Source organism: Adiantum capillus-veneris, chromosome 7, assembly GCF_014529385.1.
Source record: "Adiantum capillus-veneris isolate H3 chromosome 7, ASM1452938v2, whole genome shotgun sequence".
NCBI classification, from domain to species: domain Eukaryota; kingdom Viridiplantae; phylum Streptophyta; class Polypodiopsida; order Polypodiales; family Pteridaceae; genus Adiantum; species Adiantum capillus-veneris.
This window is the reverse complement of record NC_140937.1, coordinates 120,869,777-120,891,367: the sequence shown is the minus strand read 5'-3', so window position 1 is coordinate 120,891,367 and position 21,591 is coordinate 120,869,777.

The following is a 21,591-nucleotide window of genomic DNA, read 5'->3' as shown; positions in this document are numbered from 1 at the left end:
GGGTCTCCTCCCTGCCGTCATTGCCCTGATATGAAGGATCACTACAGTAAGGATTGCCCTAAAATTCGTGCATCTACGGCTTCGAACCCAAGTCAAAGCCAGACTGAGTTTGCCTTTCCCAAGCTCAACTTGATAGCAGTGAGCACTGTTTCTCAGCCGTCCCCTTCTACCCACGTGGTTACCCCTCAAAATAAGCCGCCGCAGTTGGCAGAGGAGCCATCAGGTGTCCTCACCCGGGCCCAGAGAGCCGCTCTCGGTCTTAGCATTCCATCAAGTTCAACTCCCCCACACATTGTCACACCAGTGGATACCCTGCCTGCAGCTGTTAACAAGCCATCCCCTAGTGCCATGACAGAATCCAAATCTTTGCTCTCAGATATTGATGAAGCTTTCTTGGAAGCAATTTCCGATCTAGAGAAGATCAAAGTACCAGAGGAACAACAACAGGTAGAAAAAGCGAAGCGTACAGCAGAGACAGTCTTGATGAACACTTTCCAACAAGTGTCCCTCTATGACATGTTGCGGCTACATGCGAGTTTCAGAAGTGACACCCTTGCAGTTATTCAGTCACTTTACCCTGGAGCAGGTCCTAGTGGCGGACCGTGAGAGTCCTATATGATATCCAATCCTTCACATGACAGACAGTTGGACAGTTGGTTACACTTGGTCTGGTTCACACTGGACGAACCCTCTGGTCTCGGGAGTGACACATGGCAGGGTACCTACCGACGGTGGTCTAGTGGACCTCGTGGCCAGGTCACCACATGGCTAACATTTATGAGCCGTTGGTGGCTCTTTATGGTGATACATATGAGTAGTCGTTTTGGGCCAGTGGGATTATCTTGTACTGAGTCGTCTAGAGTGGGTCTTTACACAGAGCACGTCTGCACCATCCCAACACATCTGAGCCTCGACACCTCCATTGTACCTGTGAGTCCTGGGCTGGAGCTGAGTGTGCTGCCACACCAGAGTCTGTATCAATCTTTGAGATAGTCGAGTCATATGTTCTGGTCTGTTGTGTCTTTGCGAGCTCTGTTGACGTCTATTGTTTCCTTTCTGCTCAGTTTGTTTGGGGGAGATTCAGTCTGTTTGAGTGAGATTGTCACACACATTGCACTGAGGACCACCCACTGTAGAGAGCACGACACATTATCCGTGCTACACTAGCTGGGATAGCTAGATCACGGGGGGGCGGGGGGGGGGGGGGGGGGGGGGGGGGGGGGGGGGGAGGGGGGGGGGGGGGGGGGGGGGGGGGGGGGGGAGAGAGAGAGAAATGAAATGAAACGTTATATTAACGTCTTCAAAAGGCCAAAGTGACCTATGAGACCAGAAAGTTGCAATGCGGTGTATCTGATACAAAGTCAGATTAACAAAATAAAATAAAACTAGGATAACAAAATATAAATACTGCGGAATCCTAAACTAAGCTGACAGGTGTGAAAGGTGAAAGGCGTGAAATGTGTGAACTAAGCAGTACAATGTGTAGACAATATGGGAGGGAAGTAGAGATCCATCTTCATCTGCACTCTGGACGACGAAAAAGTATGGCTCGAATCCTTTGCTGTACCCTCCTTCGAAACTGTGTAGCTCCTCTTCTCCATCGCGGTCGTCTAGATCTCCCTAGCTTCAATGCTCGGTATATGAGAATGCCAGTAGTGCGGGCAGACCTCTCCACTGTTGGCTGCTCCTCTGTATGTTCTTTTGGGTGTACAATATCTAGTGTAAAGAAATCTGTGATCTGTCTCTGGGGTTGTCTCTCTTCAGCTCTCCTTAGTAAAGTTTCTCTATGCCTGTGTAACTCAAGTAGATATAGCCCAAGACATCTCTGATCCTCATAACTCATGACCCGAGATAGAGGCCCAAAACCTTCTCAGAATAGACGATGAACATGGCCTCGTATCTCATAGTACATTGTGCAATGACATGTAATGTACCTCTGTCTCTGGATCTAGATGGCATAAGTGGCATATCCTGCTATCTGCTGGTGTCCCTTTGAATCTACCAGTCTCAATCTCGGGCTGATGTGAGGACGTGCATATCTGGCCAATGGCACAACGCAAACCATGAGAAAGATGCGTGTCCATATAGCTAGGTCGAATCACAAACCCATCCCCTGTGAGGTGGAGAAGATGCTCTCTATAGAAAGCCATCTTTGTGACCAACTCTTGTATCGGCTCTATCCATGTCCTCCTCGTGTCCAGCTAGATCAAATCCTGACGAATGAGTCTATTAATCTCTACCCGCGTCAGAGACCTCAAGGGTGCCTGTAGAGAGTATTGAAAAGGAGGCAATCTATCCATGGTGAAACCATGTGTTTGAAACCATGATGCCATCTGTGCATACCAGCATGATGTATCCCCATTAAAGCTAATTGTCTGGAGGACTCTAGAGCCACCCGGGCATATCTGTCTCTGGTAGTATCCCACAGACTGTGTACAAAGGAGACTGATCTGGTAAGCGCCTCAATCTCCATAGGGGGGGCAGCTAATTCCGCTCGAATATCATGCGGTACGGAAGCCTTGGCTCTAATCAGCCAAGAGATCATAGATACCATGGGCTTCTCCATACGCCTCCAACCATCCTGGCCTACAGAAGGTCCCCAAACCTGCACCCCATATAACATAGTAGAGGCAACCAAAGTATCAAAGAGCCATAACTTTGTCCTAGGTTCCTGGAACTGAACCTGCGAACACATCATCTCCATTCCTCCCAGAGCCGCACCAGCTCTAGTTAGTCTAATCTCTGCTGCTCTTCTCAAAGAAAATCTCGGCCCAGTAAAGACTACCCCCAGGTAAGTGTAGGCATCTGCATACTCCACAATCTCCTGACCATATTTAAAAGTAGGTACCGATCTCCTGACCCATTGCGGTGTGGTGTTAAACACCATAACCTTGGTTTCACCTAGGTTTACACACAATCTACTATCCTCTGCAAGACTGCGTAGTGCATCCAAATGTCGTTGCATACCTTCTGGTGAGTCAGATATCAGTACAATATCATCAGCATATAGCAACAATGGGATCCATGTCCTTGCCAGCTGGGCATCCCTGTCACCCTCTCTATCAATGTAATCAGACACCTCATCAACATACATACCAAATAGAGTAGGAGACAATGGGCAGCCCTGTTTCACTCCAATAGTAGATACCCCTTCCGGAGTGCGTACATGTCCCATCACTGATCTGTACAAAGCCATAATCCCCCAAATCACCTCTATGGGCACCCCCATCTCCTGTAGTCTGCGCATCAATCGAGCTCTTGGTACCATGTCAAATGCTTTGCGAAAATCCACAAAGCTACAATAGATCCGTCTCCCATGTGCTCTTCCCTCCTCAATGATGGCCCTGAGTGTCAGAATATGATCAAGAGTGGAGAAACCCCTCCTGAAGCCGGCCTGACCCTTTGCTTGTACACCCTCACCCTCTGCCCAATTACTCAAGTGTTGCTCCAGAATAGATGCATACAACCGTGCCAATGTGTGTCCAACCATAATAGTGCGGTAGTTCCCAAGCTCTGTAGGGTCACCAGCCTTGAGGATGGGCACAATATTAGACAACCTCCAAGTCTCAGGTAACCCATCTCAGATGTAAAGAAAGTGCTCGTAGCTGGGCAAGGCTTGGTAGGTTCTGGAAGGGGTTCCTGTCTAGGAACCGTAAATAATGATGTCGCATATTGGCCCCACACATCAGGTGAAGTAATCACTGGGGGAGGGGAGTGCTCATGGAAGAGTCGCCATGCCTCTCTTGAGTCCCTAGTCAAGAACATCTGATATAAGTCTCGCTCCATCTAAGCTAGGTAAGCTCGCTTCTTCCGTCGCACAAGGCGTCGGAAAGCAATCCGAGACTGTCTGTAAGTGATGACTCGTAAAAGAAGGTCCCTCTGAAGCTGGGCTCTCATCTCTCTACACTCCTCATCATACCAACTATTCTGGGGCATGCTCTTAGAATGTCGTCTCTTGCCCGGTTGAGTGTGTGGGTATGCCACTGATGCAACCCCATGCAGTGTCTCAATCAGTAGAGTGTTGCACTCCTCCACTGAGAGACCTGTACCATTTGTGCCAACTGTGCCTTTCAATAGACGGTCCCAGATCTCCTCTGTATAAACAAAATCAGTCTTTGGTGTAAACGTATAGTGGGTGTGTGATCTACCTCCTGATGTCCGGGTTGTACTATACTGAAATTTAACGGACAGTGTCAAGAGAGAATGATCTACTGCAATGCCCACTGGCCTGGCTGCCACTGTGAAATCCTGAATGCAGGGGACAAATCTCGGTTGTGTCATAACATAATCCATTGTACTGGCCCCATGTCTGTGTGGAAATCATGTGAAACCGGCTGCTCCAGGAAATCGCTGTAAACCATTAAGTATGGCTAATCCATGTGTAGTCGTCATTTCCATGAGGTATCTTCCATACTCCGTCTGCTCTCTGTCATCTGAGCATCTGTCAAGTCCCAACTCACCCACATCCAGCTCTCTAAGCATCTTATTAGAAGTGTCATAGAAGACTGTCTGCGAGTTGCCCATTCGGGCATTGAAGTCCCCTAGGAGAATGATATCACCATCCCTTTAAAACTCCCATATGTCATCATCTAGTATAGAGAAAGGAGACTGCCCTCTGGATGCAGCATACACTGATGTACTGGGAGGAAAGTAACATATGGCAATATATAGGAATCGACTTGTGCCAGCTCTCAGTCTCACCCACATATATCTAGCATGATCATCTCTTCGTACAATATGCAGTAATGGTTTTAGTTCCTCTCTGAATAGCACTGCTACTCCTCCTGAACCTCTACTCCCATGCTCAGATCTCGCATTTGTCCTGTGAGCTGTCTCCCATCTGTATCCCACCACATGTGGCATCACCTGTCCAAGGGCCTGATGAGTCTCTGAGAAGAATACAATATCCTTGTCTTTGAAACTTTCCTCAAATGCACCCACGTCCAACCTCATAGACCCATTACAATTCCAGGTAGCCATCTTCAGTGTGGTCCCATAGATCTCGCACTGTCGTGCAGTGCGCCGCTCTAAAATCACCACCCGTCCATCTTTGTAGAAGGCTATCTTTCTCTTCTCCCTTTCCACTGTAATCTCTAGCATTACCTCTCTCATATGTGCAACCTGTGAGAGAGTCAGGTCATCACCGAGGAAAATACGTGTCTTTTTGAGAGTAGGCCTCTTCCTCAAGCATTCCTTCTTCTCTTGCAACGAGGGGAAGCGTAGTATGAGAGCTCTCCCCTTTGAAGACTCTCCCGTGCCATCACTTTTCTTACCTACCCTCCATGCCTTTGTGTGCAAAGGCTTCTCCATCCCCATCATGGATGTAAGGATTGTGACCTCTTTCTCCACATTGTTGAGAGAGAGAGAGAGTGAGACAGAGAGAGAGAGAGAAACGAAATGAAATGTTATATTAAACGTCTTCAAAAGGCCAAAATGACCTATGAGACCAAACTGATACAATCATTGTGGATCTAATCCAATGTCTGGGTACAAAAATAAAATGAAGTGAAGTAAAGTGAAAGACTAAACTAAAAGACTAAAATTGTCAGACTGAAGTCATCATCATCATCATCAATCTGTAAATACTCGTACTGGGTGTCTCCCATATCGTGCTAGAATAGTCCCAATCCTCTGATGGAGCCTCCGTTGATGTCATGGTCGCCCTCGTAGACGTGAGAGAGAGAACTCTTGTAGAACATGGGGCATGGCCAGCCATTCAGCAAAGAGGTTGGAGAAAATGGGCTACTGCCGATAGCAGTAACCTTGAGCACGACAGCAAAGCCGGCCGGAGGATCAATGGTGTAGAAGATACTAGCTAGGAGAGAAGCACGTGGGAAGAACAGGAAGAGCATGAAGCGAATGGCGGTTGCGCTTGCTGGGGAAGGTGAGGCTTGAGCTACACCGGCCAAACAGACATGCTTTGACCATGAAAAGCGTCGTCGTGTCAGCACACACACCTGTACACCTCAATTTGGCTGGCTGGCTGGAGCAGTTGTGCTTATGCAGAGAAGAAGAGAATTTTAACGTCGTAGGAAACTATCCAGGGAGAGAGAGAAATGAAATGAAATGAAATGTTATATTAACGTCTTCAAAAGGCCAAAGTGACCTATAAGACCAGAAAGTTACAATGCGGTGTATCTAATACAAAGTCAGATTAACAAAATAAATTAAACTAGGATAACAAAATATAAATACTGCGGAATCCTAAACTAAGCTGATAGGTGTGAAAGGTGAAAGGCGTGAAATGTGTGAGCTAAGCAGTACAATCCATCTTCATCTGCACTCTGGACGACGAAAAAGTATGGCTCGAATCCTTTGCTGTAGCCTCCTTCGAAACTGTGTAGCTCCTCTTCTCCATCGGGGTCGTCTAGATCTCCCTAGCTCCAATGCTCGGTCTATGAGAATGCCAATAGTGCGGGCAGAACCTCTCCACTGTTGGATGCTCCTCTGTCTCTTCTTCTGGGTGTACAATATCTAGTGTAAAGAAATCTGTGATCTGTCTCTGGGGTTGTCTCTCTTCAGCTCTCCTCAGTAAAGTTTCTCTATGCCTATGTAACTCAAGTAGATATAGCCCAAGACATCTATGATCCTCATAACTCATGACCCTAGATAGAGGCCCAAAACCTTCTCTGAATAGACAATGAAAATGGCCTCGTATCTCTATGTAATGTACCTCTGTCTCTGGCTCTAGATGGCATAAGCGGCATATCCTGCTATTTGCTGGTGTCCCCCTGAATCTACCAGTCTCAATCTCGAGCTGATGTGAGGACATGCGTATCTGGCCAATGGCACAACGCAAACCATGAGAAAGATGCATGTCCATATAGCTAGGTTGGATCACAAACCCATCCCCCGTGAGGTGGAGTGGAGTGGAGTGGAGTGGAGAGAGAGAGAGAGAGAGAGAGAGAGAGAGAGAGAGAGAGAGAGAGAGAGAGAGAGAGAGAGAGAGAAATGAAATGATATATTAACGTCTTCAAAAGGCCAAAATGACCTATGAGACCATCAGATACAAAGTGGTGAATCTAATACAATGCCTGAAGTACAAGTACAAAAAAGTATTGAATGTAAAATGTGAAAATGAAAATGAAGTGTGAAAATGACTCCAAGTATAAGCTCGCTCTGAATATGAACTCTCATCTCATTGCACTCCTCATCATACCAACTATGTTCCTAGAAAGTCTTCTCTGATCTGGTTGAGTGTGTGGGTATGCCTCTGCTGCTGCCCCATGCAAGATCTCCGTCAATAGAGTGGTGATCTCCTCCACGGTATATACAGGCTTGGCTGCCCACATTTGACTGTAAATCTCCTCCACATAAACTGAGTCCGTCTCTGGTGTAAAAGTATACCGTGTGTGTGCAATCCTCCGTGGTGTCTGAGAGGCACTGTACTGGAAAGAGACTGAAAAAGTCAAGAGAGCATGGTCTGTTGGGGTATAAAGCCCAATGTGGTCGCCCAGGTAAGTGGGCGGGCCGCCAGGTATGTACACATATTCTTTTGTAAAAACCTAATAAGAACTCACTATGCTCTACACATTACAGTAGAGCGAGTTCACCATATCGTCGTGCTCTTCTTCTCGCACTCTCTCTCGCGTCGCACTTCCACTCGTACTCCTTCATCTGGTATCAGAGCTCAGATCGAGGCTCGGGGCAGCACTGCAGGAGGCTAGAGTCACCAACTCAGATTGGAGTGAAATTCGACAGGCGAAGACACGGCCCCAAATCTCGTGAGAAAGCCCAAAGGTCCTGGTGTTGTCATAATTTCATTCAGAGGTCATCTCGGCCACCGTTCGGCTTCGACAAAGGTCTGCGCAGGCCATTTTCGACTACGTGGTCTCGACGGGTGCAGATCCGACTCTGCAAATTTGGGGTTTTCGGCCTACGACTGCAGGTGCTGAGGATATCGACACTCCCAGAGTGTTGATTTGTGGCTGTCTACTCATCGAAGGACGGCTCACAGTTCTTGGAGGCGTGTCACATACGACACGGGCGCATCTACACACAGACTGTAGGCGACATCCACTAGTTCATCAGGTAGCTTGTGTTTGCTGCTTGATATTCCAGATTTCATCCTGACATTGCAAGTACTTCCACATGGGATGTATTGTCAGAGATGATGTATGTCTGTTGAGGGTTTGCTGGCTGTGAGTCACGCAACAAACAACCGCCGCAACGGTTACAGCATATAGTGGGAAATTTGTGGATGTATGACTTTGTGGGAAGTCTATGTACTGTCAGATTTACTGCAGCCTTTGTTGAGGGTCGAGTGAGGTTTTATTGAGCTGGGGGATTCTCGAATGTTGAGATCCTTTCGGTGATACAGGTCTTGGAGCGATCCCTCGAGCACACTTAGATAGGCAGCTAGGATGTATTGACTGTGAGTTAGACAGTTGGGATTGCATCTTTGCTTTACTGCCGTTGAGGCATTGTCGCAGTCTATGCTTACAGGACAGTGACAGGACAGTCAGAGACAGTACAGGTGTAGGACAGGTTTACCCACAGCTTACAGTGTCAGAGAGACAGTGTTTTTTGAGCTGTTTTTTGGTCTATTTTTGAGTACAACAGAGCCATTTTACAAAGGAGACTCTGCCGAAATTTATGCAGAATCTGAAGCTTTCTTGGTTCATTTGACAGGTTGATATTGGTTCAGAGGTCAGTTTACAGGGGAAACTCTGCCGAATTTTTCCCTGGAAAGTAAACCATTGTGAAGCGTAGCTATGGCTGGATCACAAGACACTGCTCTTTACAATATCAAGAAGCTGGATGGAACCAATTTCCCATTGTGGAAGAAGCAGATTTGGCACGTGTTGGTACAAAAGAAGCAGATAAAACCTATAAAGCTCAAGGGGATAAAACCAGAAGATATGGACGAAGATGAATGGAGCGAAATGGATGAATTGGCACTTTCTACCATTATGCTGACTTTGGCAGAAAGCGTTTACTTCAATGTAGCAGACGAGATGTCGGCTTATCAAGCATGGTTAAAGCTAAGTGATCTTTATGAGAAGCAGAGTGCAGCTTCACAGGTATACTGGCTTAAGAAGCTTGTTGACTTGAAGATGAAAGAAGGGACACCTATGTCCAATCATCTGAATGAATTCAACACAATCTACAGTCAGTTGTCAGCTCAAGGTGTCAAGTTTGATGAACCTGTTAGAGCTATGTTCCTGTTGATCACATTGCCGGAAAGTTGGGACACTTTTCGCACAGCTTTGAGTAATTCTGCACCTCCAGATGGTTTGAACATAGCAGGTGTAGAAGGAAGTCTGCTTACTGAAGAAACCAATAGAAAGACAATGGACAAAGGCAAAGGAACATCCTTAGTTGTCATGGGAAGGACCAAAGAAAAGTACAAAGGTGGAAAGAGGAATCAGTCTCGTAGCAAGTCCCGCAGTGCTAAAGGCAAGAGTGACATAGAATGCTACCATTGTGGCAAGAAGGGTCACATGAAAAGAGACTGCAGAGAATGGAAAGCAGAAAAAGGCAAAGAGAAAGCTGAAGACCATGGTGAGAAGAACAAGTCCTCAGTGAAGAATCAAGAAATAAATGTGACAAACACTGTTGCAGAGGATGACAGTCTAGTGTCAGGAGACATCTACTTCTTGAAGAATACAATGGACTCAGCTCTTCTTACAGCATCTGATGGAAATGCACTGAGTGACTGGATTATAGACTCAGGGGCATCACTTCATGTGTCTCCAAACAAGGAGTGGTTTACCTCTTATGTGACCACTAAAGATCATGTTCGGCTAGGCAATGGGCAGACATGTGAGATCTTAGGTGTTGGAGATGTTCAATTGAAGTTTCAGAATGGCTCTTCTTTCACACTGAAGAATGTGAGACATGTTCCCGCAATCACAAAGAGCTTGATCAGCACAGGTTTACTTGATGATGCTGGCTACGTCACCACTTTTGGACAGAACATGTGGAAGATATCCAAGGGTTCTATGACAGTAGCACATGGAGTAAAGTCTGGAGGACTTTACATGATTTATGTATCAAATGTCTCTAAAAATGTAATCAATGTAACCGAGCAGCCGAACGTTTCTTTGTGGCATAGCCGGTTAGGACATATGTCCAAGAAGGGAATGGAAATATTGTCTCGTTCTGGTTATTTGCCTGGCTTTTCATTTAATGATTTTGAATTCTGTGAACATTGTCTGTATGGTGTCTAATGCACATCTGCCAAATGGGTTTTGGGCTGAAGCTGTATCAACAGCTGTTCATCTAGTAAATAGATCTCCTAGCAAGGTTTTGCAGAAGGATTCAGTGCCAGAGATGGTATGGTCAGGCAAAATGCCCTCATTAGCATCTCAGAGTCTTTGGCTGTGAGGCATATACTCACATTCCAAAGGAATTTAGGAACAAACTTGAGCCAAAGAGTAGAAAGTGCATCTTTCTAGGCTATGGTAATTCTGGTGAGATGGGGTACAGACTTTGGGATCCCGAATCCAGAAAGGTTGTCCGCAGCAATGATGTTCACTTTAATGAATCCAAATATCATTCTAAACCAGAGAGGGTTGAGGAGATTAGAAGAGTTGTCTTCCAAGAAGATGGACCTGCACGTGCAAGACAAAATGTCAGGGCTCAAGAGGAGCAAGGACAGGATAGAGTGGAACCACAGGTTGTGGCTGAGCCTGAGCCACCTATTGTGCGTAGATCTGGACGTGTCACGCGACCTCCTGATAGGTTTGTTCCATCTATGAACTATGTCATGTTGACTGATTGCAATGAGCCTTCATGTTACAAGGAAGCAGTGCAAATGAAGGACTCCGGGAATTGGCAATTGGCCATGCAGTCAGAGATGACAGCTCTGCATAAAAACAAGACATGGAAGCTAGTTAAATTACCACAGGGCAAAAAGGCTCTACCTTGTAAATGGGTTTACAGGTATAAGATCACCGCTCATGATAGTCAGCCAAAGTACAAAGTAAGGCTTGTTGCCAAGGGCTTTAAGCAAGAACAAGGCATTGACTTTGATAAAGTCTTCTCTCCGGTGGTCAAGATGACTACATTGAGATGCTTTCTTGCATTGGTTGCCATATTAGATTTGGTGTTGCACCAAATGGATGTCAAGACAGCGTTCTTGCATGGTGATTTAGATGTGGAAATTTACATGCAGCAGCCAGAAGGGTTTGTTGAGAAAGGCAAAGAAGATTGGGTATGCCAGTTGTTAAAGAGTCTTTATGGCTTAAAACAATCACCGAGGGCATGGTACCATAAATTCCACAAGTTTATGCTTTCTCAAGGCTACAAACATAGTGAGTTCGATCACTTTCTATATACAAAGAAGGCTAAGGATGGTAGTTGGCTGATCCTTATTTTGTATGTGGATGACATGTTGATTGCTGGCAAGCACTTGGAAGAAATTTCAGCTTTGAAGTCAAAGATGGCAAAATCGTTTGACATGAAAGACATGGGTGAGGCAAGTCATATACTTGGTATGCGCATTGAGAGAGACAGATCAAAGAAGTTGATTTGGTTATCTCAAACAGAGTATATTGACAAGGTTTTGCAACGTTTCAATATGGAGAAGGGAAAGGCACTGAGTGTTCCATTGCCACCATATGTGAAACTTAGCAAACAAGATTGTCCTGTGTTTGAGGAAGAACAGGCTGAAATGGATAAGATTCCATATGCGTCTGCAGTGGGTAGTTTGATGTATGCAATGATTGCTACTCGCCCAGACATTGCATTTGCAGTGGGAGTAGTAAGTGGATACATGTCAAACCCAGGCAAGAAACATTGGGAGGCAGTGAAAGGAATATTGAGATACCTGAAAGCTACAAAGAGTATGCGTATATGCTATGGGAGTCAGGAGCTAAGTGTAAAGGGTTTTACAGACTCAGATTATGCAGGTGACTTAGACAACCGGAGGTCTACGTCAGGGTATGTCTTTACATTGGCTGGTGGAGCAGTATCATGGCGTTCTAGATTACAAGATTGTGTTACTCAGTCTACTACAGAGGCTGAATATGTTGCAGCATCAGAGGCATGCAAAGAATCAATTTGGCTTAATCGACTAGTAACAGATTTGGGAATCAAAGAAGAGATGCCTGTGTTATATTGTGATAGTCAAAGTGCTATACAATTGGCTCGCAATCCAGTTTATCACTCAAAGACAAAGCATGTGGATGTGAAGTATCATTTCATCAGGGAAATGCTCGAGGATAAGCAACTTCAGCTTGTCAAAGTTCACACCACAGAAAATCCTGTTGATCTACTTACAAAAGGACTTCCCTCAGAGAGCTTTGCGCATTTTCGCAAGCAGTTAGGTGTAGGGTAGTACATCACTTCTCTACATCTCTTGTATATTAGCTTGTATAGTAGCTTCTCTCACACTTAAAGTACCACATTGGACTTTAAGTGGGAGGTTGTTGGTGTATAAAGCCCAATGTGGTCGCCCAGGTAAGTGGGCGGGCCACCAGGTATGTACACATATTCTTTTGTAAAAACCTAATAAGAACTCACTATGCTCTACACATTACAGTAGAGCGAGTTCACCATATCGTCGTGCTCTTCTTCTCGCACTCTCTCTCGCGTCGCACTTCCGCTCGTAGTCCTTCATGGTCCACTGCTACTCCAACAGGTCTAGGTCCCACACTGAGCTCCTGAATACTAGAGATGAAGCTCGGTGAAGTCATGACATAGTCCACTGTACTGGCCCCATGTCTATGTGGAAAGCATGTGAATCCCCTAGTGTAGCCTGCTACAGTGTCACTTTCACAGGACACAGTTAGTACAGTTGGTCTAGGATGGTTCACACTGGACGGACCCTCTGGACCCTCTGGCCTAGGGAGTGACACGTGGTAGGGTACCGACGGTGGTCTAGTGGACCTCGTGGCCAGGTCACCACATGGCTAACATTTATGAGCCGTTGGTGGCTCTTCATGGTGGTACATATGAGTAGTAGCGGTTGGTGATCGTTATCATCTTCTTCACCTTTGGTCCAGCATCGTCGTCGAGAGCAGTGAGTCTATACACAGAGCACGTCTTCACCATCCCTGCACATCTGAGCCTCGACACCCCCATTGTATCTGTGAGTCCTGGCCTAGAGCTGAGTGTGCTACCACGCCAAAGTTGTATCAGTCTTTGAGATAGTTGAGTCATATGTTCTGGTCTGCTGTTGTGTCTTTGTGAGCTCTATTGATGTCTATTGTTTCCTTTTTGTTCAGTCTGTTTGAGTGAGATTTTCACGCACATTGCACTGAGGACCACCCACTGTAGAGAGCACGACACATTATCCGCGCTACAGGTGCTCTCATTTTGGCGATCACGGTGGGACCTCAATTGAAATCTCACTCTGTGAAGTGAAAATCTTAAAGCTAGTTGGGTCTATCCAGCTTCGCCTAACTTGCCTAGCTTCGCCGACCTTGCCTTGCACTGTTCTCCTCTCGCCTGGTCCAATTGGTCTAGTCCTCTCTCGCCCTAGTCCAACCTACCCTCGTCTCTGGTCTAGACCTCCTCGACCCTGGTCTAGTCCTCCTCGTCCCTGGTCCAGCCTGGTCTAGTCACTTGTCTGGTCTAGTAGAGTCTAGACCAGTCTTCAGCCAGTTCAAGGTTTTCTTGCCCAAAGCTTGGTTGGTTTGGTGGTCGCTGCATGACCCATACAAGGCGGTCAGTCGAGCGTCAAAGCGCACTCCTGAGTCCTTTGAAGTACTACAACAGAAGACGACCCTTGGAACCTGTTAGAAGTCCATCAACCTCATCACTCATACCTCCACATATGGCATCACCCATTGCTCCCTCCGGTTCCACATCTTCCAGATCACCTTCTCCAGTGAAGCTCTCTCCTATTTTGCTACAGTAGGCTACTGAGCAACAGGCTCAGCAAGGGGCCATGGAGCCATTGGCTAGCGTTTTGGCTAAGGTAAACATCAAGTTCCCTACATTCAAAGGTCTCTCTTCAGAAGATGCTGACGACCATGCAAGGAGGTTTGTATCTCTTTGTAGGGGTCGTAGTCTTAACAGGGAAGATGCTTATTTGGTACTCTTTCCATCCACCTTCGATGGCTTAGCAGACAAATGGTACAGCCAGTTTGCAGAGAACCATTTTGCAACTTGGGCAGCCTTAAGACAGCAGTTCTGTGCAGCTTTCAGGCCAGGTGACTACCAGGAGAAGGTGTTGGATGAGTTGGCCAACATGGTGCTCCAGCCAGAGGAGACTTTTGCAGGACTTACGACGAAAACCAAGTCTTTGGTTGCCAAGCTTCCCCAACAAAAACCAGGTGAATTTATGGTTAAGAAGTGGGTAGAGAAGGTGCTTCCCAAAAGTTCTCAGCAAAAAATACGAGAGAGTCTCCGACCCGAGGCCACTCTTGAAGAGTTCATCGCAGCTACTATGAGGATAGAGGGGGCTAGGAAGCTGTTCACCAACTCCCCTCACATAGAGACCCCCTCTGTGTTTTTGGAAAGTCTTTCTGATCCTTTGAGTTCTGTACGCAGGGAATTGGAAGCCCTAAAGTTATAGCGAGCTCTTCAAGAGGAGAGGTCCTTCTCTCTTAGACAAGAGAAGCCTCCACATCACGAGGCATTGGAACACTTTTATGTCCTGGGACACTTTTATGTCCTGTTAAGTGACCATTTTCCTTGAATTATGTCAAGAGTTTCAAAATGGATTTTGCGGTGCTATCTGTCTAGAAAGTTGTCTCATGAGCTGAAAAAAACTCGACATTTTTTTGGAATATCAATTCCATCTTTAACCTTGTCCTTGGACAACATTTCACAACCTAAACTGTGTGAAAAAATGGGTCCTGTCTTTGGCTTTTTTCAACTTTTTGCAACTATACCACTCTAGAATTCATGTTTGTGAGGTCTCTAATGCTAGAGAACTATCTTTAGTAGTCCTCAACATGTCCTGATGCTTCTAGGGAGAAATAAATGTTAAAGTTATAAGTTATGACCAAATTACAAAAATTGTCAAATCCTGTTTTTTAGCCAATTTTAGCTCTTCTATGATTTTTTTGGTGGCTGTCATGATATCCAAATGCAGTTTTGATTTTCTATGTCGCATATTGTAACATGAAGCTAATATTCCTTGAGTTTTGGGGCACCTAATACCCTATTTTGCATAGTAGATAACGATGGTTGATTTTTTCAATTATAGAAGAAAACGAAACATTCTAGTATATCAAGTATAGCTTTTTCAATATTGTTAGTTTCTTGTGACAACTACATGCATTTTGTAGGTAGTAACCATATCTAGTCATAAGGATCAAATTTGGCTAGATATTGAATAGTTTCTATGGGATTCTACAACGCATAATGTTGAACCCAGTTTTTTCATGTTTGCTGTATTTAGCACTTCATCTTTGTCCCCAAGATTCCCCTTGGTAAGAGATGTATTATTCTTTTGACATGCTTCATGGCTCCTTATGAACCTAAAGGACAATAGGGAACTAAGAAAACATGCATATGTTATTTGTATTGAGAGTGGCTATAGAAACTTTGATGATAGGTTTGCAGAATGGTAAAAATTCAACTTTTTTGTACCTATTTATTTTGGCAAAACAAAAAATAGTGGGTGAGAAGCGATCATATGTTCTGATCACCAACCCATTGAAGTTAACTAGGGAATTTATCTCAAGTCCTACAAAAATCCCTAATCTTATTTTTATGCAACAAAATGTAAGAAATGACTGTTTTGATGAAAATGTATTGGTCCATCAACTTTGGAGGCTTGGTGTGACCAAAAGATGAGAAATTTTACAAGTTTCTTATTTTTTCCATGTGTAGTAGGCCTTGAACTATAACCTCATGAAAGGATTTTACAAAATGAGTGGGTCTACTATGGTTTTGGAGGTTTTTTTCAAAACCATGAAAGGACACTTTTATGTCCTGTTAGGTTACCAACCTAGTGTTAAGACAGCAGTTCTGTGTAGCTTTCAGGCCAGGTGACTACCAGGAGAAGGTGTTGGATGAGTTGGCCAACATGGTGCTCCAGCCAGAGGAGACTTTTGCAGAACTTACGACGAAAACCAAGTCTCTGGTTGCCAAGCTTCCCCAACAAAAACCAGGTGAATTTATGGTTAAGAAGTGGGTAGAGAAGGTGCTTCCCAAAAGTTCTCAGCAAAAACTACGAGAGAGTCTTCGACCCGAGGCCACTCTCAAAGAGTTCATCGCAGCTACTATGAGGATAGAGGGGGCTAGGAAGCTGTTCACCAACTCCCCTCACATAGAGACCCCCTCTGTGTTTTTGGAAAGTCCTTCTGATCCTTTGAGTTCTTTACGCAGGGAATTGGAAGCCCTAAAGTTACAGCGAGCTCTTCAAGAGGAGAGGTCCTTCTCTCTTAGACAAGAGAAGCCTCCACATCACGAGGCATTGGAACAGATTAAGCGCGAGCTAGAAGAGCTCAAGTGTCAGCAAGAGACTAAGGCTACGGTTTGGTGTAGCTCATGCCGCTCTCAAGGGCACCCTCCACAAGAATGCCCCCTTCGGGTTAACTGCCACTTCTGTGAAAAATCTGGACATGAGGATAAGGATTGTTACTGCCTCAAGGGATTGCGACAAATACAACAAAGTCTTGGTCCTTCTCTTCAGCAAGTGCCAGCACCTGCATCCAACATGGTTTCTACCTGTGGCCATCCACACCATATGCCACCTTTGCTGACAGCCCCTTCTATGCAAGGTATGCAGAGCACTTTTCCCTCTCAGAGCTTTTATAATACCCATGCTCCCTCATCTCCTCAAAGCTTCTATGCCTCCACCTCCAACTCAATGCACCAGGAGCAAGGACCACCTCGCACTTCGACTCGCCCTTTGAATTGGCCCATTTTGTGCTACAGATGCGGGAAATATGGGCATTAGCAAAGCAAATGCCCCCTGCCAGAAGGGTCCCCTCCCTGCCGTCATTGCCCCGAAAAGAAGGATCACTACAGTTAGGATTGCCATAAAATTCGTGCATCCACGGCTTCAAACCCAAGTCAAAGCTAGAATGAGTTTGCCTTTCCCAAGCTCAATTTGATAGCAGTTAGCAATGTTTCTCAGCCGCCCCCTTCTACCCACGTGGTTACCTCTCAAAATAAGCCGCCGCAGTTGGCAGAGGAGCCATCGGGCGTCCTCACCCGGGCCCAGAGAGCCGCTCTCGGTCTTAGCATTCCATCAAGTTCAACTCCCCCACACATTCTCACACCAGTGAATACCCTGCCTGCAAAGCTGTTAACAAGCAATCCCCCAGTGCCATGAAAGAATCCAAATCTTTGTTCTCCAATATTGATGAAGCTTTCTTGGAAGCAGTTTCCGATCTGCAGAAGATCAAGATACCAAAGGAACAACAGGTAGAAAAAGAGAAGCTTACAGCAGAGACAGTCTTGAAGAACACTTTCCAACAAGTGTCCCTTTGTTGCGGCTAGATGCAAATTTTAAAAGTGACACCCTTGCTGTTATTCAATCACTTTATCCTGGAGCAGGTCCTAGTGGCAGGCACCTCCCAGTGTGACCATCAGAGCCCTATATGATATCTAATCCCTCTGCTCCACTCACTGATTATAGAAGTCCTCGCCTGATAGTGTCTGTTTTAGGTCGGCAATTCTCAGGAGTGATAGTGGATGGTGGATCTGGCATCAACCTGATGCCCGCGTTCACTATGTTAGCTCTAGGTCTACAGCCTACTTGCCCTGCTCCCTTCACAGTTACATTGGCCAATCAACGAACAATATACCCAGTGGGCATCGTGGACAATGTGCCTCGGCAGGTACAAAACTTTACTTTTAACTTGGATTTTGTGGTGGTTCGTCTTCCCCAGGTTGAGGGCGGATTTCCCTTGCTTATTGGAAGACCATGGCTGCGACACACTAAAGCACTCCACGATTGGGGAAACGATGCAATGTGGATACATACTTCTGGCTCCCCGATGCAACCGATTCTCTTAGAAGGAGGTATGGATCCAGTGGTGCAGCAAGTTTCTTTGTCAATGGAAACCAACCCTGAACATAAACAACCTACTCCACCTGATGGGTCGGATGAGAATCTGTTGGAATGGTTGGATGCTACCAAGTCTATGCCTTGTTATGGAGTCTCTATTCACTGTTTGCCTGAAGGTACACCCTTTTCAAATGTTTCCATAGTTACGAAACTTAATGAGCCACCTGAGCCTTTGAAGAAGCAGAGAAGCAGGAAGAAATCTCCTCTACAGGAGTTCAGTCCCCCTCAAACATCAACCCCTTTGGTGTCTCTTTCTTCTTCGACCAGAAGAAAGCTCTCCTCTGTGTCTAGCAAACTCCTTTCTCAGAGCCCGTCCTGCAAGATGAATTCCAAGATCTTGATAGCTGTCTTGCTCATGATAGCGGTCTGCTCCTTACTTTTACCTATCTACCCTTACCCCCTCGACCTTACCCACAATCAGAATGCCCACATCCTTCGGGTTCACAGTTGTGGCAAAGAGATCATCAAGAGCGCCAAACATTGTTGTTCCCATCATCTACATGAGTCACCAAAACAATAGAGAGCAGGCACTAATGTTCTCCCCTGCTGCTGTAGGCTCCTGGCGGTAGGCCCTCCATTGGTGCTGGCTCCTACAGAATCCTCCCTTGGTGCCAGTTCCTGCATTCTGTTGTTCAGCAGATGAAATTGTCGCTTTCCACAGGGACAAGCATGATGATCGCTTGTCTATCCCCCTCGCAACCTACCCACTCGCCCTCGTCCCCTCACTTACCCACTCGCCCTAGTCCCTCCCCCTCGCCCCTAGTCCCTCCACCTCACCCCCTACCCCTCGCCCTACCCTCCCCCTCGCCCTCGCCCTCACCCTCGCCCTACCCTCCCCCTCGCCCCCCGCACTACCCCTAGCCCTAGTCCTACTCTCTCACCTCTACCGCCTTTCCCCCTCGCCTCGGCCTAGTCCCTCCCCCTCGCCCTCGCCCTCGCCCTAGTTCCTTTCCCCTCTCCCCCTCGCCCTACTCCCTCCCCCTCGCCCCTACACTCCCTTGCCCAACCCCTCACCTTCCCCTCGCCCCTACCCACCCCCTCACTCCCTCCCCTACCCACCCTCTCCCTTCCCCTCGCCCCTACCCTCCCCCTCTCGCCCCTACCCACCCTCCCCCTCCCCCCTCGCCCCTACCCACCCTCTCCCTTCCCCTCCCCCCTACCCACCCCTCTCGCCCCTACCCACCCTCTCCCTTCCCCTCGCCCCTACCCTCCCCCTACTCGCCCCTACCCACCCCCTCTCTGCCCTCGCCCCTATCTAGCCCCCCAACCACCCCTTTCCCCCTCGCCCCTACCTAGTCTCTCCTCCCCCTCCCTCACCCCTACCTAGCTACCTAGTGAGCATATCACTTTGCTGTGGTGAAGCCTCATCTTGTTCCAGTTGGGATTCTTGGACTATGCAATCATATTGGGTTCTTGCCTATTCAAAGGCTTAAGGCGTTGCAAGCAGGACAGTGTTTTACTCCACTTTTGAGGCATGTAAGGTCATGGTTGGGCCTAGCACCTGCTTCAAGAAATGTACAGATGCAGCACCTAGTGGTTTTCTTTCACAGTTTTTTCAGTATTCCTCTCACTGAGACGGTGATCGGTCTTGTGGCAGGCAACTTGTAGCCTACTCCAGTGTCACTTTCATAGGACACGGTTAGTACAGTTGGTCTAGGCTGGTTCACACTGGACGGACCCTCTAGACCCTCTGGCCTAGGGAGTGACACGTGGCAGGGTACCGACGGTGGTCTAGTGGACCTCGTGGCCAGGTCACCACATGGCTGACATTTATGAGCCGTTGGTGGCTCTTCATGGTGGTACATATGAGTAGTAGCGGTTGGTGATCGTTATCATCTTCTTCACCTTTGGTCCAACATCATCGTCGAGAGCAGTGAGTCTATACACAGAGCACGTCTTCACCATCCCTGCACATCTGAGCCTCGGCACCCCCATTGTACCTTTGAGTCCTGGGCTGGAGCTGAGTGTGCTGCCACGCCAGAGTTGTATCAGTCTTTGAGATAGTCGAGTCATATGTTCTGGTCTACTGTTGTGTCTTTGTGAGCTCTGTTGATGTCTATTGTTTCCTTTTTGTTCAGTCTGTTTGAGTGAGATTGTCACGCACATTGCACTGAGGACCACACACTGTAGAGAGCACGACACATTATCCGCGCTACACCTAGACGAAGGAAGAACCATTAAGTATGGCCAAACCATGCGTAGTCGTCATCTCCATGAGATATCTCCCATACTCTGTGTGCTCTCTATCCTGTGAGTGTCTGTCAAGTCCCATCTCCGATATATCCATCTCTCTAAGCATCTCTGCCGAGGTATCATAAAATACCGTCTGGGAGTTGGCCGTCCTGGCATGAAAGTCTCCCAAGAGAATGATATCTCCATCTCTAGAGAACTCCCATATGTCATCATCAAGTATAGAGAAAGGGTACTGCCCTCTAGGTGAGGTATAGACTGATGTGCTAGGGGGAAAGTAACATATAGCAATGTATAAGAATCTGCCCGTTTCAGCTCTCAGTCTCACCCACATGTATCTCGCCTGGTCATCTCTCCGGACAATCTGTAATAGCGGCTGCAACTCCTGATTGCTAACCCTCCTGAACCTGGACTCCATGCTGGGATCTAGTGTCTGGCCGACAAGCTGTCTCCCATAAATAACCAGTCACACATGGCATCAACTGTCCAGATTTCTGATGTGTCTCTGAGTAAAAGACAATGTCTCTATCTCTGAAGCTATCCTCAAAGGCACCCACATCCAGCCTATATGATCCATTACAATTCCATGCCGCCATCCGGAGTGTGGTCCCATATGTCTCGCACCGTCATGCTGTGCGTCTTTCCAAAACCACTACTTTTTCTCCTCTATAAATGGCAATTTTTCCCTTCTCCCTTGCTGCCTTGATCTCTGGCATCAACTCTTGCATATGTGCTATTTGTGCTAAAGTAAGGTCATCCCCCATAAATATCCCAGTTTTCTTAAGTGCTGGTCTCTTCTGCAAGAATTCCTTCCTTGTTTCCAAAGTCAGGAAACGCAAGATAAGTGCTCTCTCTTTGACATTTCCCTTCTCATCCACTCCCTTCTTTCCTACTCTCCAAGCACCTGTGTGCATAGGTTCCGGGGTGCCCATGCACTTCAAGAGTTCCTTCACTTCTTCTTCTACATTTTCGGTGTCTTTGATACCTGTGATACACAAATGGAGGGCTCTATTCTTCCTCCTCAATGGTCATATTGATGATGGTAGAAGTCTGTGCGGCTTCTGGCATCTAGGCCTTCCCTTTCTTTGCACCCTCAATCCATTTTTCTGCTTCGTCAACCTTTTCCTGTGTTTTAAAAATGCGCTCCGCCCATGAGGAAGCCGCTTTCGAGTTTTGTTCTTCCCCTTCACGCAGATTTTTCACTTGCTCCTTAATTTCTTCGAACTCCCTTAACATCGAGGGCTGATTTCCCCCCTCTATTTTGAGTATAATTTTGCATGCTGCAAGTTCCCCTTTAAGCTCTTCAATCACTGCATCCTTTTCCTGCATGTACTTTTCCACATTGGTTTTCCAAGATTCAAAGCTTGCAATTGCCTCATCCAACTTTTTTTGCATAATACATTCCATTACATTCACTTCTGCCCGCATTAGAGCCTGCATCTCCCCTTTCACAGATAGATACATCTTAGCATGCTTATCAA